Source organism: Schistocerca gregaria, chromosome 3, assembly GCF_023897955.1.
Source record: "Schistocerca gregaria isolate iqSchGreg1 chromosome 3, iqSchGreg1.2, whole genome shotgun sequence".
Taxonomy (NCBI): Eukaryota; Metazoa; Arthropoda; class Insecta; order Orthoptera; family Acrididae; genus Schistocerca; species Schistocerca gregaria.
In genome coordinates, this window is record NC_064922.1 from 853030705 (window position 1) to 853055907 (window position 25203).

The window sequence follows — 25203 nt, forward strand, 5'->3', positions numbered from 1 at the left end:
TCTAAGGCTGTGAAAGTAATTATGATTGTCGTCAGGAATTAAGTTGAGAGGCGACGTATTCAACTAAACGAAAATGTTTGAAAAAGATCAAATGCTTTGTGAAGTGATCCGTGCAAAAATAAGAAATGAAATAGATTAGAGAAACATGTTACGCGCCTTTGAATTATGGTGGGAATTCCGAACAGCAGGTGAAGTGTTGATAGAAAATTTAAAGTTCAACGTTTAAAGTGGAATAGAGGCATAGATAATAAAAATATGTCGTGACCACATGGCAGCAAACTGTACGGTCTACACAGGATGTTAGGAAATTCCCGCTACAAATTTGTATGACTTGAAGTCAGTACATAATATTTTGAAGAGAAACAAATGTCCGAAACGTTCCGTTTCCGTGCTACTACTTAAACCTAACCTAAGGACATCACACACACCCATGCCCGAGGCAGGATTCGAACTTGCGACCGTAGCAGTCACGCGGTTCTGGACTGAAGTACCTAGAACCGCACGGCCACCGCAGCTGGCTGGCTAAGATCACCGTAATGGAAGGCATGGTTGGAACCTTTGTCAAGATCGTTCTCCACAACGTCCGACTCCATCACGTATCTTTCCGCCATAGTTACGGAACGGCTCCGAGAAGGGGTGCCTTCAGCGTCAGCGGGCGTGACTGTGGTGCTACAAAGAGATGCCGCACACGCGAATTGGAAGAGGCCGTTCTAAATCGCGTTGAAGAGAACACGTCAACGAGTGCACGAGTAATTCCTTCGGCTGTCGATGAGTGGAATTGTAAAACAAATAATGTACTGGGTCACGCCTAATCAGTTACTTGTAAAAGTGGTCACGCAACCAACTTCTTTTCAAATGGTTGTAACACGGAAACGGTATGTTTCCGGACTCGGGTTCCAAATCAAAATATTATATACCCCTCCCGTATACAAGTCCTAGAACTTTGAAACGGGAATTTCCGAACATCCTGTATAGCCCACTAGACAAATATGCTGTTTAAAATTCTAAGATGTTAAGTTAAACATTGATCGTCCCATCATTTTCTGTATATCATTTCGAGCATCATTTAAATCAGCGCCAAATGTTTGTCTCATCTATTTTACTTCTTACTTTCAGACAAATCACGTCACAAAATACTAGATAGATTTTTTAAGTTTTTTTTTCAGAAAGGAAAGAATGAAAAGATAAACTTTTTCATATCTCCCTTCTCTTCCTGTTGTCCACTGCTCCCGATATGTCCTAAATTTAGTAGCTGGTTCGAAGAAAACCATTTTAAAAATAAAATATCACAAGAATAAAACTTTTTCCACGTAAAGTAGCTAGGCCTTGAAGAGACAAACTTTTTCGTGCGCCATGTGCGTTCCTAGCTTCTTCTGTTTTCAAAATATCCTTAATTTAGTGCTTGATTCTAAGGAAGCAATTTTGACCCCTAACTATGAATCTCATGTAACTTTCGCGCTAAAAATAGCTAGACGTTAAAGAGATTAACTTTCTGACACTTCATTTACACAGGCGGTAGCCGTTTTTCGTGAAATATTTAAGTCTTCTGTCAACTCACTAGCTGTTTTGTTAATTACTCGTAACTTTCAAGCAATTAAATATCTAGACCTCACGTGGCTCTATTTGACCAATTCCTACCCTTGTATTGTATTGTATGTTAACCGGGAACCTACAAACGACGAAGAGACTCCGTTCCCATCGCAGGTGCAGTGGTCCACAACCCCACGACGACTACCGCAGTCTACTTCACTGCTCCGCCGCCCCACACCGAACGCAGGGTTATTGTGCGGTTCGGCCCCCGATACCTACCCCCCCCCCCCCTTCCCCAGGGAACGTCTCACACAAGACGAGTTCAAATGGCTCTGAGCACTATGGGACTTAACATCTGAGGTCATCAGTCCCCTAGAACTTAGAACTACTTAAACCTAACTAACCTAAGGACATCACACACATCCATGCCCGAGGCAGGATTCGAACCTGCGACCGTAGCGGTCGCGCGGTTCCAGACTGAAGCGCCTAGAACCGCTCGGCCACAACCGCCGGCACCTGACGGGTGTAACCCCTATGTTTGCGTGATAGAGTAATGGTGGTGTACGCATTCATGGAGAACTTGTTTGTGCAGCAATGGCCGACATAGTGTAGTTGAGGCGGAATACGGGGAACCAGCCCGCATTCGCCGTGGCAGATGGAAAACCGCCTAAAAACGATCCACAACCTGGCCGGTTCACCCGACCTTGACACAAGTCCGCCGGGGGGATTCGTGCCGGGGACCAGGCGCTACTTCCCACTTACGAAAGCCGTGCGCTAGACTGCTCGGCTAACAGGGTGGGCTTTCCTACCCTTAGTCTGACTATGAAAAATGAGACAAAAATCTGTTGTGTAACGCCTAGACAGTCTTTGTTTTCCCTCCGTTCAAAGATTTGACCAAAGTTGTGGTGTCTACGAAGCCTGTATACTAGATTAGCTAGACAAACAACCAAGCAAATCGTATTAATGAGTTTTATTACAAGAAGAAAATTATAACACTTAACTTTGTCGATTACATAGATGTGTCGCAAGCAAAGGGCGGCATACAAAATAATCAGTCTTCTTCAGTGTCAACTATCCTAAGTCCGTGCTTCGTAGAGAGTACAAGCGAAGTGATCTAGCATTGACGCTTCTATCCAGGTCACTAGTCTTGAAGCTACTACTGAACCGGGTAATCTTGAAGCTGCGACAGAACTCTTCACATAGGGCCGCCGCTGGCGCGTTGTCGTCCTGGAGGGAGGTCCGGTCAGTGTGCGATTGGCTGACTTCTTCTCAAGGCATTCTCTTCTCTTTCGTTCCCGACTGGTGCACCGGCGCTTGACTTTGCGCCGTAACGAAGTGAATAAGGAAGATGAAATAGACCAACAGAATGACAATAACATAAACAATGTTTCCGAAACTGCATCCGTTATTTAGACATTTTTCATTGCATCAGATTTCTTTCAATACAGTCAAGTCGTACGAATTGTCCCCTTGTAGTGATATTTCGTGCCAGTTTCTTGTGCTTAGTGACAGTCATCAGTGAGCAGTTACGCTATTTCTGGTCCATCTTACCGCCACATTAACTTTTTCGAGCAACTCGGTAGTTTTAGGTTAATCACAGGCTTCGCTCCAGATATTCGTACTGAGGAGCGTGCAACTGTTTGTTTCCATCCATCTACAAACAGTTGCCTTATCTCCCTGACGCTGACAGATTTTATGGTGCAATTTCGCTGGGAGCATGTCTTAAATTTACAATAAGCTAACTACTACACGAGTCTGAAACCTGCTGGCCGTTATATTGGTGATTTTTTTTCATTTTTACAAACGCCGGTCACTGTTAAACCGTATCTGACAACTAAATCCAAACGGCGTTTATTTTTAGCCGAACCAAGAATCTATGGCATCCGAACCGTTGTTTATCAAGCGTTGATCAACGGAACCTAATTTTAAGAACGACATGTCGCATACTGCGTAAATTGAGGAACCTATGAAGATGCTTAGTATGCGCCAAGTTCTTTGTATGGATACTGAATTGTACCTGCCACACAAAGCGATATCTGTACACGAGTATCCGGTCGTTCTTGTCAGAGATAACTCTTTCGACGTTACGTGCTCTTTGGAAGAATGTAAGATATCTGGAGACAGGCTAAGTGGTGATTGTTATCGCGATCTCGACTGACTTGATGCGTCTAGTGCTAAACCTACAGTAGGCTCTGACTCTTCTCCTAGGTCATTTTGCGTAATTTTCAAGAACGGTAGTCGGACAGAGTAACATAATTATAAGACTACATCTTTGACGTCACTCTAGTGTTGCTTTCTGGAACCCATTTTATTTTACGTATCAGAACCTTTCTGGAAAATTAAAGTATCTATAGGAAGCGACATGGATTCCACAAAACAGAGAATTTGTGAATTTTAGCTCGCTCTCTTTGTCCACAAAGGTCCAGAGCTCCCAAGTTGAAGCCGCGTTTCTTGACTTCCGAAAAGCATTTGATATCCTGTTAGATTGGGGCTCGAACCTTGGACTTCGTCTTTGCGGGCAAGTGCGCTACTAACCGAGCTATCGAAGAAAGACCCTGGATCCGTCCTCACAGCTTTACTTCCACCATTAACCCGACTCCTACCTTCCAAACTTTACTGAAATTCTCGTGCGTACCTCGCTGGACTATTGCCTTCTGAGTCTGTGTACTGATCTGCATCTCTTTATTTTAATACGCAACCACTGTTGTAGTAACACAAGCGAGAACGTTCCATGTTAGTCAATTCTTTTAAAATTTCATTAGTTCGGAGTGGCATACGTACCTTGTGAGCGTGGTGTGGGTCTTCTATTCTGTTATTCTGCGCAACAGATTAATCTGAGATGTACCCTTTACCCTGTGGCTCCCGCAAGATGCAATTTCCATCCCCACACTACTACAGAAGTCAGACAGACGCTTCTAACGTTCTAAAGAGAAATTCCTGAAAAACTTCCAGCAATAAATATCTTCTGGAGTCATCCGCTGTAAGGAAATGACACAAAAATTCACAAAATTTCTTATGTAACTAGAGGGATACTTGAGTACTGGACTAGTGCTAGTTAGTGTAAGAAAAACATGAAACTAATGAAAGTTATTATTTATTTTACAAAAATTCTGAGAAATCACTATGGCACTTTTAGTTACTAATTGAACAAGTCATAACCTGGTTCTTTTCGGAATGTGAAGTTACCTCTCTAGGATAGTATTCGCTAATGAAATTTGTACACAAAGTTTAAGATTGTTGTTGACTTGGCAGAATGACTGTGAGGCGCGCCTACTCAACTTGAATAATTATCCTTTAGAATCTTGCTAGGTACGGTCGAGGCTGCCGCATGTGAAATGCAGTGAAATGCTCTGTTGTGGAGGAAATATGGGGCTCGCAATAGCTGTAGCGCACAATACCGTAAGCTGTGATGACTGCTGTCTGCGCCGCTCGCTGCTGACAAATAAGATAACTCTCGTTGTATCTGGATTGACCTTCGCCAATCAAACTCTCCCTACACCTTGATGAAGTCAAGGATTCCTATTCGCCCCTAGTCTAGCTATTGGCGTGGTACACCGGTCAGATAACCAGTACACAGCGATGCCACTCAAAAATTCGCTCGCAGGCATTTAACTATAACTCTGTCCGTTCACATCGCACAGTGTGTCGACCAACACAGTGAACAACGCTTAACCGCAAGGACTCAATATAGAGATTCGCACTTCGATTCGCTCTCGACAGAAGTGCTCTTCCAGTGAAGTACTGAGGAGAGACTTGTTCCTCACTCCAAGAGCGACAACGGAACGGCGCCTCTCCACACCAGATGTGAAGGGGTATATCTTTCGGTCTCTTCCATTACTCCTTCACCTCAAGGCATCAGAAATATCGTCTGCCAATCAGCATTGTTCTTCTAAAACGGGAGAATGACGTTTCATTTAAGGCGACCAATCCGGAAACCTGTACTACCGGCTTTTGGCGTTTGTTGTCTCCTTCAGCTCAAGGCATCAGAAATATCGTCTGACAATCAGCATTGTTCTTCTAAAACGGGAGAATGACGTTTCATTTAAGGCGACCAATCCGGAAACCTGTAGTACCGGCTTTTGGCTTTTGTTGTCTCCTTCAGCTCAAGGCATCAGAAATATCGTCTGCCAATCAGCATTGTTCTTCTAAAACGGGAGAATGACCGTTTCATTTAAGGCGACCAATCCGGAAACCTGTAGTACCGGCTTTTGGCGTTTGTTGTCTCCTTCAGCTCAAGGCATCAGAAATATCGTCTGCCAATCAGCATTGTTCTTCTAAAACGGGAGAATGACGTTTCATTTAAGGCGACCAATCCGGAAACCTGTAGTACCGGCTTTTGGCGTTTGTTGTCTCCCTGTAAAAATCTCTGAAACTGCGTGCTATGTGTAAAGAATGCGTAGGCTGGCCGCTCCCACACAATGTAGCGGAATTTGCTTTTAAGCCGAACAAGGGGTCGTTCCTCCTTTCCCTCAGGCGAACGCTGCCCGCTCCACGGGCGGTCGCCGACCGATGTGGATGGGTTGGGACTGGCCTCCTGGCGTGCGGTTGCCTCTCTTGAACTAAAAGCTCCTGTGACCGACGTGTCTGGAATGTATGTGTGTACACCAGCCTCGAGAATTTCAACCACGGTGCGCACTTGCGATTTATTAGTTATTTGCATATTGTTTACATCAATTCATACAACATTGACTTTATCTTATCGAGTTTGGGTTCGAATGAAGCGTCTTGATGTGCGGAATATGATTGTGAGGGCGGAATATGTAAACAATGAAGGTCAGGAGACCACGACGTCTTACGATCTAACCACAGTAATGCGAAACATATATTGCACAGACTGCTGCTCTTCGCGGCTTCATCCGACATTGTACGATTTACAGTACCCTATAGGCCTACTGGCACTGCACCACGCAAGTAACGAGCAGCCATTAGTGGCTCGCCATCACATTTTCTTTATCTTAAATTTCTTTGTGATTAATACCCTTTTGGCATATTTATTATTTCATAAATGACATATAAGTACTGCCAATCTTTCACGATGATACCGTACTTATATTCTATCATACATTTTTAGTCATAATTCAGTGACCATGTTATAGAATATAGACCAGTCTTTGATTTAAATTCTGAGGAAGACACTCCTAGCAGTGTCGATACCAGGTTAATTTTTTACAAATAGTGACCGAGGGCTGATTTAAATTCAATTATATCTTTGGATTTATTTCAGTCACTTACTTTGTGCGGGGGGGGGGGGGGGGTTCTAGAGTTTAGAACACGAGATGGATAACTCGTTTCCGTAAACAGGTCATCAGTACCCTAGAACTCAGAACTACTTAAACCTAGCTAACCTAAGGAGATCACACACATCCCTGCCCGAGGCAGGATTCGAACCTGCGACCATAGCTGTCACGCGGTTCCAGACGGAAGCGCCTAGAACCGCTCGGCCACACCGGCCGGCTCTTTCCGTAAACAGTTTTGCTTCCTCCCCAATACGGGCCTGCTACAATCGACCTGTGTAAAATTTATGTAACGGTCATTTATTCAAATTTACAATACCAGTACACAAAGGATGCTACAATAATTTTTCTGTCTTTCCACGCCCGTCATTTTCAGACATTACAGTCGGTTCTACAGCTACCGATTGTCTTTCAATAACAAAAATGGTAGTATAAAAATAGTAAAATACAGTATTACGATGTAGTGGAGACACCACAATAATTTGTGTATTCTAACTCTCTAAATAGCACCGTCTAGGTCACGACTTTTTTGCTATATTTTCGATGACTGATTTCAGGTAGTATAGACCATCTTCAGATATAGAAACTCGTCGCAGCGACTGTTGTGGGTCGTCAAGTTCACAGCCGCATACTAATTCCCATCATGCCCCGCGGCCAAACGAGCAGTTTGAACGTCCAAACGCTAACCTTTCAGAAGATTTTATTTCATGTAGTTCAGTAATTGTCACCCTGTATATTTCACACCAATTTTGAATTATAATTTGCTTTCTTAACCTCCGTTTGATTAAATGTATATTTTACCAAGAAATATATCTGACATCTACAGCATTTCTACGTAGGCAGATAGCTTGTGTGCCCTGCCGTGTTGTGCTGTCTACCCACTGCAGGTACGTGTCTGAAATTACTAAATGCTTGTTGAATTTTTCATATCTTTTACATCACGCCAGTGGCCTAGAAACGAACGACATCCTTTTCGTATCTGTCTCGTTAACTCTACGAAAGGCGTTGAATAAATATTTCAACACATTTTTGTTTTTCTGGTAGCAGATTGGTTTTATTGAGGATACCAATAAATCATATTAAACCCACACTTTTGTCTACAAAACCTCACTTTTCAACATAACCTCCGTTCAGTGCGACTGCCTTTCACCACCTCAGTTGGAGGTCCTGTAAGCTCTCATGGTACCACTCTGGTCGACGTCGCGTCGGAGCCAACGTCTTGTTGCATCAATACCTCCTCACCATCCACGTACCGCTGTCCGCGGAATTACACTAGATGAGATTAGATTTAGTTTTCGTTCCATAGATTCAAAAATGAGACGATTCTCGTGGGTGTAGAATAAGTCAGTATGTGTAACATAAAAAAACATAAAACATTTGAATGTAATACTTACTACCCTGATCATTTGTCAGCAGACTGTCAAAATAGGTGATTACATTACGATAAATTGGAACAGCTAATATTTACAGAATTAATACACTGTCAGAATGAAACATAGTTACCCACATTTAACAAATTTATCATACACAAAATATCTAATCTTGACTGTTGTGGCCAAGTGCCGTCAAAACTGAAATTTAACAGACAATTTCGTTTAATCTAGCCTAACAGTCTCTGTTAACATAATCTAGGGAATAGAAGGAGTTGCCTATCGAAGTCTTTCGAGCTCTGCTTAAACTGTGCTTTATCCGAAAACAAGTATTTAATGGTTGCTGACAATTTATTCAAAATGTGTGTTTTTGAATATTGGACCCCTTTTTTGGACGAAGGTAAGTGATTCACTTAAACTTCAGGGCTGATAGGCCGTGCTCGAAGTATAAAACTCTCTCCTGACGTTTCGTCTCCGACTGCGGGAGACATCCTCGGAGGTAAAGCGGCGAACTTTCTTCAACATAACTTTCTGTATCTACCTGAGTTCTAGTATGTAGCCATTTTTGATACACCTTTTTCCTTTTACAGGCTGCCTTGACTGTATCATTCCACCAAGCCGTTTGCTTCATCCTACCTTCACACACTACTGTTCCAAGACATTCTTTAGCCACTTCTAGTACTGTGTCCCTGTACCTTGTCCGTTCCTCTTCCAATGACTGTAACTGACTACATTCAACTAACTGGTACCTTTCTGAGATCATTATTATGTACTTGTGCCTGATTTCCTTATCCTGAAGTTTCTCCACTCTTATCCTCCTACATATGGAACTGACCTCCTGCACTTTTGGCCTCACAATACCAATTTCACTGCAGATCAAATAATAATCAGTGTCATCAAAGAATCCCTTGAATGCACGTGTGTCCCTCACAGCCTTCCTGAATTCCTGATCTGCTATTATATAGTCAATGGCAGATGTGGTTCCCCTGCCTTCCCAAGTATACCGGTGAATGTCCTTATGTTTAAAAAAGGACTTTGCCCGCATCTCATGGTCGTGCGGTAGCGTTCTCACTTCCCGCGCCCGGGTTCTATTCCCGGCGGGGTAAGGGATTTTCTCTCCCTCGTGATGGCTGGGTGTTGTGTGTTGTCCTTAGGTTAGTTAGGTTTAAGTAGTTCTAAGTTCTAGGGGACTGATGACCATAGATGTTAAGTCCCATAGTGCTCAGAGCCATTTGAACCATTTTTAAAAAAGGACTTTGTGATTACTAAGCCCACACTGGCACAGTAATCCAAGAGTTGTTTCCCGTTCCTGTTGGCCTCCATACCCTCTCCAAATTTACCCATAATCTTTTCATACCTTTCTGTTCTATTTCCAATCCTGGTATTAAAATCACCCATGAGCAGAACACTGGCATTCTCCTTTACTCTAACAACTACATCACTGAGTGCATCATAAAAACTATGCATCTTATCTTGATCTGTCCCTTCACAATGCGAATATACTGACACAATCCTAATTTTCTTGCTAGACACTGTCAAATCTATCCACATCAGTCGTTCGTTTACATACCTTATTGCAACTACGCTGGGTTCCATTTCTTTCCTGATGTAAAGCCCTACACCCCATTGTGCTATTTCTGCTTTGACTGCTGACAGGTAGACCTTGTATTCTCCCACTTCCTCTTCTTTCTCACCCTTTACCCGAATGTCACTAACAGCTAAAACATCCAGCCCCATCACACTTGCAGCCTCTGCCAGCAGTTTTATTCTTATGATGAAAAGAGTATAACAGCATGGCGGGCTGGTCCACCAACGCGCTCGCGTGCACATTGTACAGTACTGGCCATTAAAATTGCCACACCAAGAAGGAATTCATTGGACAAATATATTATACTAGAACTGACATGTGATTACATTTTCACGCTATTTGGGTGCATAGATTCTGAGAAATCAGTACCCAGAACAACCACCACTGGCCGTAATAACGGCCTTGATACGCCTGGGCATTGAGTCAAACAGAGCTTGGATGGCGTGTACAGGTACAGCTGCCCATGCAGCTTCAACACGATACCACAGGTCATCAAGAGTAGTGACTGGCGCATTGTGAGGAGCCAGTTGCTCGGCCACCATTGTCCAGACGTTTTCAATTGGTGAGAGATCTGGAGAATGTGCTGGTCAGGGCAGCAGCCGCACATTTTCTGTATACAGAAAGGCCGGTACGGGGCCTGCAACATGCCGTTGTGCATCATCCTGCTGTAGGGTTTCGCAGGGATCGAATGAAGGCTACAGCCACGGATCGTAACACATCTGAAACATAACGTCCACAGTTGAAAGTGCCGTCAATGCGAACAAGACGTAACCGAGACGTGTAACCAGTGGCACCCCATACCATCACGCAGGGTGATACGCTAGTATGGCGATGACGAATACACGCTTCCAATGTGCGTTCACCGAGATGCCGCCAAACACGGATGCGACCGTCATGATGCTGTAAACAGAACCTGGATTCATCCGAAAAAAATGACGTTTTGCCATTCGTGCACCCAGGTTTGTCGATCGACACGTGGCTGCACGATCCGTTACAGTCATGCTGATAAGATGCCTGTCATCTCGACTGATACGAGGCCGTTGGGATCCAGCAGGGCGTTCCGTATTACCCTCCTGAACCCACCGATTCCATAGTCTGCTAACAGCCATTGGATCTCGACCAAAGCGAACAGCAATGTCGCGATACGATAAACCGCAATCGCGATAGGCTACAATCCGACCTTTATCAAAGTCGGAAACGTGATGGTACGCATTTCTCCTTCTTACACGTGGCATCACAACAACGTTTCACTAGGCAAAGCCGGTCAACTGCTGTTTGTGTATGAGAAATCGGTTGTAAATTTTCGTCATGTTAGCACGTTGTATGTGTCGCCACCGGCGCCGACCTTGTGTGAATGCTCTGAAAAGCTAATCTTTTGCATATCACAGCATCTTCATCCTGTCGGTTAAATTTCGCGTCTGTAGCACGTCATCTTCGTTGTGTAGCAGTTTTAATGGCCAGTATTGTATGTTCCATTGGAAACAGATCTAGGGATCTTGTTGCTGGCAGGAGTACCTCAGTATCACAGAGGCAATTGTGCCGTGCGAACGAGCTTTATCTTGCTCAAAGGAAATGGCACAACAATACTATTGTATGAGACCTAGCCTCCACAGGATACGGTGACCGATCGGCAGTGACCAATTTTCGTCCAGAACGAAGGGTGAGTTCATTTGTTTTTTCGAAAGGGGAGGCCGACACTGCACGCTTTCGGCCAGTCAGCGACGCGCTGCGACGACAGAATCCAGGCTGTAAGGTGCCTCTCACGGGAGGAAAACATTTTTACCAGTTTTAATAAATTATTGTCTCTGGTTGATGTATTCACGATAGTTAGGAAGTGCTGAAGTCCGTAGCCGGCCATGAGTCGGAGAGTATTTCCCACGCTGTCTGGCTAGGTGACGAAGCGACCATATGTCGTGCGTAGTGAGGTGGGGCTCGGCGTTAGTCTGCGAAATATACATGACGGGAAGTACCGCCATCTTAGTGCCAAAGTCGCCGATTTTGTTTATTTATATTTAATAATTAAAGTCATTTACGACAACATGAATACTAGGACGAGCCTCTGGATGTTTAAAACTATTTATCATAATTTTGCCTCGTTAAAATTCACACCCGTTCATTAACAAATCCATATCTTAGTAAGTACGAACTTGATCGGAAATCCACGAACTGTGACGAAACTAGTAAGAGATACGGACTGCGCGCCAATGTCGGCAGTCGGCGTTAAGAGCTCTTCCTCTCTTGTTCGATAGTAGCCATGCTCTCGGTTACGAGTAGTTTGTGAGATTAGTGTTTCATTATTGATCTAATAGGAATAAAAGTGATATTACGGCATTCTGAATGTTAATTTTGAGTAAATAGATACCCCAAAGTTGATCGACAGCAATTTCAGATAATTAGCATCCACCGACAGAGACATCCAATGCGCCAATGAAGAATCTGCACGGGACGACATTTAAGACAGCTGCACCGCGCACAGGTAGGAGGAAATCCGACGACACGACCCACCAAGGCGGATGAAGGAAGGTCCGACACTCCCAAATCCCAGGTGGAAATGCTGACCAGTCGTTCTGTATGTCACATATACCACCCTCTACGGACTCGCGGCTAAGCTGAGTAATAACAGTATCAGTTTAGAAGCGAGGGGATCTTGCAAGGCGCACACCCTGCAGTCTTTTTCAAACGATTATACAGAAACTATTAGGTAAAAAAAATCATTTTTGCTTTAGCGACACTGCGTCAGTTTCAAAAAGGTTTGTAAGAAAAGTAGAGGTCGCTATGATTTTGCATTTGTTGCATATTACACAATATGTTTGCAGCGATTGAAATTTAGCTAACACATTGAATTTCTCTTTAGACTCGGTTGGAGGTCTCTATCTGTCACAATCTCGTGAAAATTGGTCTGCTGTTGCACACTCATTTGAGATCCCGCCGCGCCAACGATAAAGCCAGAGTGAAATATCCACAACATTCCTCATATTTCATCAAGGGCTTGAGACATCGAAATGAGATTGTGGAAAATGACAACACGCAAACAGGAGAGTATTTTACCATGCCGTTATTATGGAATACTTCATTATTTACCGTGTTATTCCAACAATTATGGACTTTTCTGATGAAAAAATGCAACTTTTAAGGGCCACCGATATATGTTGAAACGAGAGATGCTGTGGGTTTCGGAACAACATAAGTGAAGGCATTACACGTTTATTTTGTATCAAGAATGTGCGTTTTCATAAGCTACTGATCTTACTTTTCCTAAGTTCCTCACTTAATAAACCACTATTTCAGGATTCTTTTGCAACTGCGTCTATACAACATGTTAGCCACCTGAGACACTGTAAATTCCGCTGTATTTTGGCGAAAGAAGCCAATTTTAACATGGTAACGAGAGATATTTACTCAAAATTCGGCACTCATGACGCTTCTCTGAAAGTTACAAATGGTTAAGAATCCAGGCGAAAATAAATCGTTGCATTTTCGGCGAAATTCTTTTTAGATACTAATCGAAGCAGAGCTGACATCTATTTGAATGACAAAACTTCCGGGCTGATAGACTGTAGTCGATGTATAAAACTCTCCCCTGACGTTTCGCCTCCGACTGCGAGACACATCCTCCGAGGTGAAGTGGCGAACTGCAGTTCGCTAAAAAAGATACTGCTAAAAACTAACTACAGTTGGTCCAGGCAAACTGTGTTCAAAATCTTGACCAATGAAACACATGATCCAACCTTTAAGTTTTGAAATTTCAGTTAGGAAGGAACTTATCAAAGAGAACAATTACAGACTCTAACATGCAAAGTTATTTAATAACTTCCACGGTACAGTAAATTAACGCCGAAGATTAAGCAATAGAATCTACATATACATCTACATGGATACTCTGCAAATCACATTGAAGTGCCTGGCAGAGGATTCATCGAACCACCTTCACAATTCTCTATTATTCCAATCTCGTATAGCGTGCGGAAAGAATGAACACCTATATATTTCCGTACGAGCTCTGGTTTCCCTTATTTTACCGTGGTGATCGTTCCTCCCTTTGTAGGTCGGTGTCAACAAAATATTTTAGTATTCGGAGGAAAAAGTTGGTGATTGGAATTTCTTGAGAAGATTCCCTCACAACGAAAAACGACTTTCTTCTAATGATGTCCAGCCCAAATCCTGTATCATTTCTGTGACACTCTCTCCCCTATTTCGCGATAATACAAAATGTGCTACCTTTCTTTGAACTCTTTCAATATACTCTGTCAGTCCTATCTGGTAAAGATCCCACACCGTGCAGCAGTATTCTAAAAGAGGACGGAGAAGCGTGGTGTAGGCATTCTCCTTAGTAGATCTGCTACATTTTCTAAGTGTCCTGCCAATAAAACGCAGTCTTTGGTTAGCCTTCCCCACAACATTTTCCAATTTAAGTTGTTCGTAATTGTAATACCTAGGTATTTAGTTGAATTTACGGCTTTTAGATTGGACTGATTTTTCGTGTAAAACTCGAGTGTGACGTGTGTGAAGTGGACCAACAATAGAAATCCACAAAAACAAAAATAAACTTTTTACCTCATCAAATAATACCTTGTTCTTCATATGAAAAATTTATGTCCGTATGCTACCCAACCATTGTTCTAAGTCATCATTCCTGCTTGTAATAAATCTGTAACTCGAATAGTTCCAAAAATGCGTCCGTGCATTACACAGTACTACCACTCCACAGTGGTGCCGTCGCGGGCACAGATACTGTCTGTCATATCACAATTCTACAAATATATTATTTTCCTTTACAGATATTAACATGTCCAATAAAAGCATCAAAGATAGCCATCTTACATCGTGTTCATTAATCTGTGGGCTCGTGGAGTATGCTGAAAAAATAATAGCTCCGCTTTCGGCCACTAGGTGAAAATATGGCGCTGTGAGCAGTGAAAATTTGGTTTCAGTGCGGGGAAAGTGATCAAACACGTTACAGCGGTGGTTCTGGAAAATTTATTAGGGTATGGTTACAAGTTACAACATGTCTCCTATTGGAGATTCAGCAACATGCTGCATCCGTAATATGAGTCATAGTCGGCAGTTGCACGCAGCTTCTCCGGTGTAATCAGAGTGATACATCGTCGCATGCTATCCTTCAAATCAAGAAAAATCTATATAGATAGACACGATCTGTCAGACATACCCACAACCAGAAGCCACATGGATTTAGGTCAGGGGATATGGAAGGCCACACGTTCTGAAATTTCCTGGAGATGTTGCGGCAGTTACCAAGGCTTATTGAAGCAAATATTTCACCTTCAAGTGACTTGTGGTATTGCTACATCTTGCACGTAAATTGTGGTGTGGACAGAGCTGCTTTCTTAAGAAGCTGGAATCACGTGTTGCCGAAGGAAGTCGTTATAGCGTGCAGATGTGGCTGTACATCTAACAGGCTCACGGGGTGTCATATCCTCGGGAAAAGACCAAAAATGAAGGATTTTGTGAAACCACAACATGTAGCCACAAAAGCTGAGTGCTTTTCAATGTCAACAAACTTGACCAACACCCATACATTTTAAGATATTTTATTTTCTTCTGAAAGCAACGAGTTTCAGCAATTCATTTTGCAATCTTCAGGCCCCATGCGTTTTTTTCTAATCAACGAACTTATCGTATAGAGCCATAAAAGTTCGTTGATTTGAAAAAAAGCTTATGGGCCGTGAAGATGAATTTCCGAAAGTGGTTGCTTCCAGAATAAAATATTTTAAACTGTACGGCTGCTGGTAAATTTTGATGACATTGAAAAGTGCGTTGTGAGTGTGTGGATTTTATTATGTCAAGTTGCACAATTGATTGATCTAACAAGTACCCTTTGGCTCCTGCAAGAAACAATTTCCACCTCACACTATTACAGACGTCAGACAGACGCTCATAATATACCAACAAGAACTGCTTGAAAAACATTCTGCAACAAATATCTTCTGGAGTCGTCCGCTGTAAGGAAAAGACACAAAAATATTCTACATTCTTATATAATTAGTGGGATACTTGGGTACAGGAGTATTGCTAGTTAGTGTAAGAAAACCATTAAACGAACGAAAAATATTATTTATTGCAAAAAAATTCTGAGAAATCAAGTGAAAATGAAATGTCGTGTGACGAGGGCCCCCCGTCGGGTAGACCGTTCGCCTGGTGCAAGTCTTTCGATTTGACGCCACTTCGACGACTTGCGCGTCGATGGCGATGAAATGATGATGATTAGGACAACACCCAGTCCCTGGGCGGAGAAAATTTCCGTCCCAGCCGGGAATCGAACCCAGGCCCTTTGGACTGACAGTCTGTCGCGCTGACCACTCAGCTACCGGGGGCGGACAGAAATCAAGTGAAACTTTTTCTTATAAGATAATGATAAATTTACAGGTTCTTTTTGAAAGAGTAGATTCCCTCTTATGGATAGGAATGCTATTATTTTACAAAGTATGGAAAGGTTATTTCTCCCTTTTCTTTAAGAATGTTATTTACTCGGCAGAATGGCTGGGAGCTGCGCCTACACCACTTGAATAACTTTTCTAGGTACGGTCAAGGCTGTCACGTGAGAAATGTAGTGGAGTGTACTATTAGGGAGGACGGATGGGGCTCACATAAGCTGTAGCGCACAATACTGTGAGCTGCGACGATTGCTGCCTGCGTCGCTCGCTGCTGACAAATTACACAACTATCTCCTTCTATCTGGATTGACCTTCGCCAATCAAACTCTCCCTACACCTTGATGAAGTCAAGGACTCCTATCCGCCCCTAGTCTAACTATAGGCGTGCTACACCGGTCAGATAACCAGTCCACCACGATGACACTCAATACTCGCTTGCGGGCGTTTAACTAGTACTCTGTCCGTGTTCACACCGCACACCAAGTGTGGCGGGCAACACAGTGAACAATGCTCAATCGCGAGCGACTCTAAGAGTGTCACTCCGATTCGCTAGCGACAGAGGTGCTCTCCCAGTGAAGTACTGAGGAGAGACTTTATTCCTCGCTCTTCGCGTACGCACCTGCCCTGGGAATGGGCCGCCTACCTTTCCGCGTTGCACCACCTATGTCACGTGTTACTTCAAATTTCTTTAACATATTCATTAGCCCATTTATTGACACGGGGCGTCTTCGTAGATTTTTCTTTCAGCAATATCCCCGTAATGCATCGCGGCTATTGCTGCCGTTGTGACAAACAACTTCACAAGCAGTGCACGGTCTTTCTTCTCAATTATTATTGCGTTTCGTATGTAAAACTTAACGTTCTCAACCGTTTACACCAATAGCGACTTCTCAAAAGAAATCAACATGCATCGCCAAGCGACAAACAGAATCGCCATATTTTCACCTGGTGGCATAAGGTGAAACTATTACTTCTTCAGCATACTCCATGAGCACACTGATTAATGAACAAATCTATGTTGTTTCAGTATCCTCCAGTGCATAGAGCCCTTACTGTAGTACTCAGAACACCATCAGTTTAATAATAATCACATGGTACTTGGACCTCTGTCACTTATCAGTCATGAGTCTTCATTTGGTATGATAGTCTCGTAAGTTACAGTGAATTCAAGTTGAAACTCTTTCATTAGGTGCTGCCTACAGTTCATGTGATGACTTTAACTTCGAGACACCAGCCAGCCAGCCCATTGAACTCCACTGCCGTGGTACGCCTCAGCGGCTGCCTTGCTGCATCTGATGTGAAGACTCGTGTGCCTTTGGCCAACAACTCACTGGAGTCACGAGCTGCGACACGATTGCGAATGGAAGAGTGACCCGCAAATGTACAATAAATTTCTTTTGTTGCACATCTATGATCACAAACCTGTATATCCTCAGACTACCGGTTTTCGTCGACAATGACCATCTTCAAATCTGTTTCATAGAAACATGTCCCACCTTTTGACAATGCCACGTGGTGCCAGTATATTAGGACATGTTTTTTTATGTATAAAATAGAACTGAAGATGGTCATTGCCGATAAAACAGGTAGTCTGTGGACCTACAAGTCTGTGACCATAGACTTGAAATAAAAGGCATTTATTCCACTGGCGGGTCAATCGAAGGTAGTGGCCCTTAAGCTGCCGACCTCACACCTTCCGGGAGAGGCGCGTTCGTTCTGCTCCCTGGATGTACAGGAGTGCAGGGTGGGCTTATGCGTGGCTACCGCCATCCGGTGAGGAACTGTTGGCTGCTGAGGAGGGCGCGAACTACACTACTGGCCATTAAAATTGCTATAGCACGAAGATGACGTGCTACAGACGCTAAATTTAACCGACAGGAAGAAGATGCTGTGATATGCAAATGATTAGCTTTTCAAAGCATTCACACAAGGTCGGCGCCGGTGGCGACACCTACAACGAGCTGGCATGACGAAAATTTCCAACCGATTTCTCATACACAAACAACAGTTGACCGGCGTTGCCTGGTGAAACGTTGTGATGCCTCGCGTAAGGAGGAGAAATGCGTACCGTCACGTTTCCGACTTTGATAAAGGTCGGATTATAGACTATCGCGATTTCGGTTTATCGTATCGCGTCATTGCTGCTCGCGTTGGTCGACATCCAATGACTGTTAGTAGAATATGGAATCGGTGGGTGCAGGAGGGTAATACGGAACGCCGTGCTGGATCTCAACGGCTTCGTATCACTAGCAGTCGAAATGACAGGCATCTTATCAGCATGGCTGTAACGGATCGTGCAGCCACGTCACGATCCCTGAGTCAACAGACGGGGACATTTGCAAAACAACAACCATCTGCACGAACAGTTCGACGACGTTTACAGCAGCATGGACTATCAGCTCGGAGACCATGGCTGCGGTTACCCTTGACGCTCCATCACAGACAGGAGCGCCTGCGATGGTGTACTCAATGACGAATCTGGGTGCACGAATGGCAAAACGTCATGTTCTCAGTTGAATCCAGATTCTGTTTACAGCATCATGACGGTCGCATCCGTGTTTGGCGTCATAGTGGTTAACGCACATTGGAAGCGTGTATTCGTCATCGCCATACTGGTGTATCACCCGGCGTGATGGTATGGGCTGCCACTGGTTACACGTCTAGGTCACGTCTTGTTCGCATTGACGGCACATTTAACAGGGGGCGTTACATTTCAGATGTGTTACGACCCGTGGCTCTACCCTTGATTCGATCCCTGCGAAACCCTACATTTCAGCAGGATAATGCAGGTCCGGTACGGGCCTTTTGGATACAGAAAATGTTCGGCTGCAGCCCTGGCCAGCACATTCTCCAGATCTCTCACCAACTGAAAACGTCTGGTCAATGGTGGCCGAGCAACTGGCTCGTCACAATGCGCCAGTCACTACTTTTGATGAACTGCGGTATCGTGTTGAAGCTGCATGGACAGCTGTACCTGTACACGCCATCCAAGTTCTGTTTGACTCAATGCCCAGGCGTGTCAGAAGTGATTATTCTGGGTACTGATTTCTCAGGATCTATGCTCCCAAATTGCGTGAAAATGTAATCACATGCCAGTTCTAGTATGATACATTTGTCCAATGAATATCCGTTTATCATCTGCATTTCTTCTCGGTGTAGCAATTTTAATGGCCAGTAGTGTACTTGGGACTAGCTCACAAGTCACCTCTGTTCCAGAGCTAGTATCCAGGACATTAAAGACCTGTCAGTACAGTCGTGGTACAACTTGTTTCAGAATGGGATAGAAAGGCTTTATTGACACACTTCCCTATCGATTCAATGCATGCATCCAGATGAGAAGGTATGCAACGTCATACTGAGTAATGAACTGCCAAGTTCTTTGTAAATTTGACTGTTTCGTAATCACGGCAATAACGTTAAATAACCTCTGAAGACATGAAGTTTCATTTTTACCTCCTCCCCCCTTCTGGGTGAATCAATTTTTTTGTCAGGCACTGTACATCATCTACACACTTTTGGGAATGTATGGAGTTGGTTTAGTCGCAAGTGGAATGGTATTTTAAGCTGTGTGTGTCTGGGAGGGGAGGAGAGGGTCTGGTGAGGAAGGAGGGGGAGAGAATTTTGAGGTGAGAGATGTCATCTTCCGCCGAAGAAATACGGGTAAGAAGATTGCGCAATCAGGCGTCACGTGGAACTGTACAGAGGAATATTTCGCCAACGTCAGACTGACGAGTGGTTTCCTCATTCCCCCTTCCCCCATCTCCTCTCTGAGGCGTCTTGTGGAGAGTGAATCACACAGCCACCAGCTGACGCCAGAGCACAACATGGTCGATGCTAATCTCTCCCTGTGTAGCGACATCTCTGCATGCGGCACTATCGCAAGATAGCACTGCTATCTCAATGTCCGCCTTCTCAAAATGTCAATATGTCCCTCGCGTGCAGCCGATTACCAGCTTATCAGGCTCTCTTTCCTCCCTGAGCGCATCGAACACCTACGCTCACCCCATACATTTCCTGTAAACCTGTTCAAACCACCCCGTCGTCTTAACCCTAATCTCCAATCCTTGCACTCGGCCAGGTCTAAATCAATACATTCTTTCCACCATATACTTTGCGTCGTTTTATTACCTGCCTTGTAGCAGACTTGGTCTTTCCGACTGTCCACAAAGTACGTCCACCTCTGAAGTAATAACAGCATCAGCCAACTTCCCTGTGTGCATGCAACATGCCATAGATCTACTTCAAAGTCATCATGATCCAAACCATTCTCAGTACATACCAAGAGCACATGCCGGCACCTCGTGGTCGTGCGGTAGCGTTCTCGCTTCTCACGCCCGGGTTCCCGGGTTCGATTCCCGGTGGGGTCAGGGATTTTCTCTGCCTCGTGATGGCTGGGTGTTGTGTGCTGTCCTTAGGTTAGTTAGGTTTAAGTAGTTCTAAGTTCTAGGGGACTGATGACCATAGATGTTAAGTCCCATAGTGCTCAGAGCCATTTGAACCAAGAGCATATCCCACCAATATCTTTCAAAATTATTTGTGACTCCATATAAATTATCTCCAATATCCTATAAAGCTTCTTTAAACGATTCTGGTAAAGTTTTTGCATCATGTGAATCTTCAGCAGAATTCATGCGGCTGCATTCCCGAAACTTAATGGAGCAGTTTTTGCATCATGTTTATGAGGAATGAGGAAAGCCGAAAATTTTTCAACACGTTTACTCTCAGATAAAACACATCTGATAACTACTGCATACTGTAAAAATATGTTTTCTCAGCGGCTGCAATTTCCTTTCTTACTCAGTATAATATTTTGGCTCAAAAGAAGAAGTTTATGTTTTTAATCTGGTAATATTAAACTCGTTGTTATTGAGCTAGTGTGTATAGTGTCTCTGTTTGTATGTCTGTGAAGAACAATATTAATTTCCAGAGCAATGTCGACTATTCCCACAGCGTACGTAATTTCGTACACGTGGACAAGTTACTCTCGTGGTGTAGAAGCAGCTGCCGACTCCGACGGTCGCCTGGAAAATTCTTGAAATGTAAGAGAAAGAAAACATCTATAGGATTTTCTCGAACTGAGATACTGCTATTCGCATTTGGTCATTCGATTATTGTCTGCGAGTGAAATGAGTTCGCTTTAGCGGAGAAAACTTTCTCTGTGCTTATGACCACGTTGCTGAAGCAGGTTCTACAGCAAACGTCGACCACCAAATGTTCGAAGTCCTACACAAGCTTGTCGTACATTGCAATTCATCTCAGAATCTTTTGATCAAAAATAAATAGACGAAATTACCTTTGAAATGCACCAAACTGTATTATGACTGTTATTAAATCCCACATTAACCTTACATATCGCTTGTGAATCTCAAAAAATACAAATTATAAAATATAGCGGCTAACAATGTTTCATTGCACACACTTCATACACGTCCTCTCGTTATCCTGTCTTGCAACAAATTCCGGTCACATACCGATTTTCTTACATTTCTTCGCTAGCCATCGAGCAACGCTAAATCAAGAAATAAATATTTCTCATGCGCAGACGAAACGCGTGCCCTCCCGCTATATATTAACTTTGAACCATTAACAATTGGAAGGTCGTTGAACCGATCACCTGATCGATTCACGACTTCTAATCGCTAGTTCTGGTCAAGGGATATCATATCAGCCACGATAAACCTGCAGCAGACAGGGAAGTACGAAGACGTGCTCAAAAGTAACGCCTCCAAATTTTTATGTGAAAGCTCTTAAAGCTTTTTAAATACAACAAACGTTATTAACGTTCTGCATCTTTATTCTTCAAGTCAACATACACTACGTGATCAAAAATATCCCGACACCCCCAAAAGCATACGTTTTTCATAATAGGCGCACTGTGCTGCCACCTATTGTCAGGTACCCCACTGCTTCCGATGTGATAGTGAAGTGGAAACATGAAGGGACACGTACGGCACAAAAGTGTACAGGCCGACCTCGTCTGTTGACTGACAGAGACCGCCGACAGTTGAAGGGGGTCGTAATGTGTAAGAGGCAGACATCTATCCAGACCATCATACAGGAATTCCAAACTGCATCATGATCCACTGCAAGTACTATGGCAGTTAGGCGGGAGGTGAGAAAACTTGGACTTCATGGTCGAGCAGCTCGGTGTAAGGAGCGTTAACATTGGACGATTGAACAATGGAAAAACGTTGTGTGGAGTGACGTATCACGGTACACAATGTGGCGATCCGATGGCAGGGCGTGGGTATGGCGAATGCCCGGTGAACGTCATCTGCCAGCGTGTCTAGCGCCAACAGTAAAATTCGGAGGCGGTGGTGTTTCTCATGGAGGGGGCTTGCCCCCTTTGTTGTGTTGCATGGAACTATCACAGCACAGGCCTACATTGATGTTTTAAGCACCTTCTTGCTTCCCACTGTCGAAGAGCAATTCGGAGATGGCGATTGCGTCTTTCAACACGATCGGAGTACCTGTTCATAATGCACGGCCTGTGGCGAAGTGGTTGCACGGTAATAACAACCCTGTAACGGACTGGCCTGCACAGATTCCTGACCTGAGTCCTACAGAACACCTTTGGGATGTTTTGGTTCGCCGACTTCGTGCCAGGCTTCTCCGACCGACATTCTCAGTGCAGCACTCTGTGGAGAATGGGCTGCCACTCCCCAAGAAACATTGCAGCATCTAGCTGAACGTATGCCTGCGAGAGTAGAAGCTACGGTAGGGCCAACACCATATTGAATTCCAGCGATACCTATGGAGGGTGCCACGAACTTTAAAGTAATTTTCAGCTAGGTGTCCAGATACCTTTGATCACAAAGTGTATTTATTTCTCAACATAGCCACGTTTCTCGCAACGAGAGACCAGTTTGTTGCCTTCCGCTGTGACCGAGCGGTTCTAGGCGCTTCAGCCTCTGACGTCCTTAGGCTAGTTCCAAGTTCTAGGGGACTGATTTTTCCGGATTTTGGGATTCCGTAATCAAGGAATCAGTGGAAATACGTCTTGCCGATAATCTTATAAATCGTGACAACGGCTTTCAACTGGATAAAACTTGGAATCCTGTTATTAAAATTATACATTCACAGCGGAATAGACAGCGTCATTCGATACTCAGTGACTAGATGATCTTTTACTTTCACCACCGAGGGCAGCACGTACAACTCGGCTATGCCGCGCATGTCAACACGTGCGCGAGAATCGGTATAAATACCGCGACTGCACCTGGGCTCTTCAGTAGTTGTGTACTCACCTGATGATGGCCGGACGTCTCTGGGCCGAAATATCGTGGCAGAATGTCGACGGGATCCGGCTGCATACCCGGAAATTATTAGAAGAACAAATACGGCGGGAAAATTTCAGAAGTCAAACCTCACCTCTGCTTGCACAACTTCATCACTATCAAAGTGAAGTCGTCGAATGTGTTCTTTAAGTTTTGGAAACAGGTGAAAATCGGATTAGGCCAAGTCGGGACTGTATGGAAGACGATCGATGACTGGGAACCCAGGGTGTCGGATTGTTGCAGACGTCGCAGCTCTCGTGTGTGGTCTGACATTTTCTTGCTGAAGGAGAGGATGCTCTATGTGTGGAGAAACCACTCGAAATCGTGCTTTCAGCTTTCAGAGGTTTTCAGTAGGTCTCGCGGTGCTCTGGGGAGTTTGTGTGGCTTTTAGGCATGAATTCCAAATGCACCATACGTTGAACATCCTAGAAGACTGTGAGAACGACTTTGCCCGGTGACTGAATAGTCTTGAACTCTTTCGACATCGGTGAGCCTTTGTGAGGGAACTCCATTGACGGTCCCTTGTTTTTGGAGTGAAGATGGCGTATCCAGCTTTCGTCACCTGTCACACTGTTGTTAAGAAACCCCTCACCCTCTCCCTCAAAACGCAAAAGAAGTTGTTGACTGGTGTCCAACCTCTTTTGTTTTCATGTCAGGAGTGATCATAAGTGGCACCCACTGAACACACAGTTTTCTGTATCGAAATTCTGCAATGACTCCTGTACACGGTCTCGTGATATGCCACGCTTACCTGAGAACTGTGTCTGTGTTATCTGACGATTTTCTCTGATGAGTTCATCAACCCCATTCTGATGACTCTCGTCGGTTCCCGGAAGCGGTCGTCCACTTCGAGCTCTATCTCACACGTCGAGGTTAGCACCACCGTTTCCTACGTTACGAGCACGAACATCCGAACATCGCATATTACTGACGTCGATACAATGATCACCTACACAGCTTCTTCTGTGGGCTTCAATTGGAGACACGTTTACAGCACACTGTTTGTCAAGCACCGATGTAGTTACGTCACACACCGCCATGTTACACGCTGCAATTTGGAGTCTAGCAGAAGAGGGATGCAACTTGAGTCACCGAAGCGGAAAAGTGGACCGAGTGATATGAGTGACATGTAACACCTCAACTGATGATGAGAACGGAATAACTCGAGAAAATTATTGAAACGTTTATCTGAAATATGCCAATTCCCATGCATTTTGACCTGCGGAATCAGGTAAAAAGACTGAAAAAGTTCTCAGGGTGACAGTTTTCTCAAAACGTCGCTAGCGCGATCTTGCTAGTTAGGTTTTATCCCGGTCCATGTGTTGTGCTGTTCAAGAAGTGCTTTTATTTTTTTATTAGTGAATGTCCCATTGGAGAACGATAAGCAGGTCATTTTCATTCTTTCATTGGGTTCTTATTTTTCCCAATATTTCTTCATTTTCTCCCCGAAGGCCTTCTTTCTTTCTTTGGTCCACTTTGGTCGGTATGGCATCGGTTTTATCTCTAGAATAAATTTCCACTTACCAATTTTGCTCCTGAATGTATCCCTGTCTGATGTGTTCGATACGTCAATTTTTGCTTTTATCAAATCCTAATTAACTTCAGTTACCCACGATATTGATGCTTTACGGATGTGGCATAGTCCAATAGACGTTTAGGTAGTCTGTTTCCAGGTGACCTGTCTAGATGTCCGTAGAAATTCGTCTCTTTTTAACGTTAATTTCGATGTTTGATCCTTTTTCTGTTGTCTCCATGGTTTGTCATCTGTATCCATCTTGTATATATCGTGATCCCAGAATTTTTCCAGTAATC

At 43.9% G+C, this 25203-nt stretch overlaps 1 protein-coding gene across 2 annotated transcripts in view; it reads left to right on the forward strand.

Annotated features, from left to right (window-relative positions):
- The window catches only part of LOC126354802 (uncharacterized), a 136570-nt gene that overhangs the window by 2290 nt on the left and 109077 nt on the right, over nucleotides 1-25203 (forward strand). Inside the window, exon 1 of one of the 2 annotated variants that reach the window (XM_050004720.1) lies at nucleotides 7635-7651. The exons of the other annotated variant lie outside the window; for it this stretch is intronic. The gene's annotated coding sequence lies outside the window, so the exon portion shown is untranslated. Of the gene's footprint in view, nucleotides 1-7634; nucleotides 7652-25203 lie in introns of those variants that run through there. 2 annotated transcript variants of the gene reach the window in all.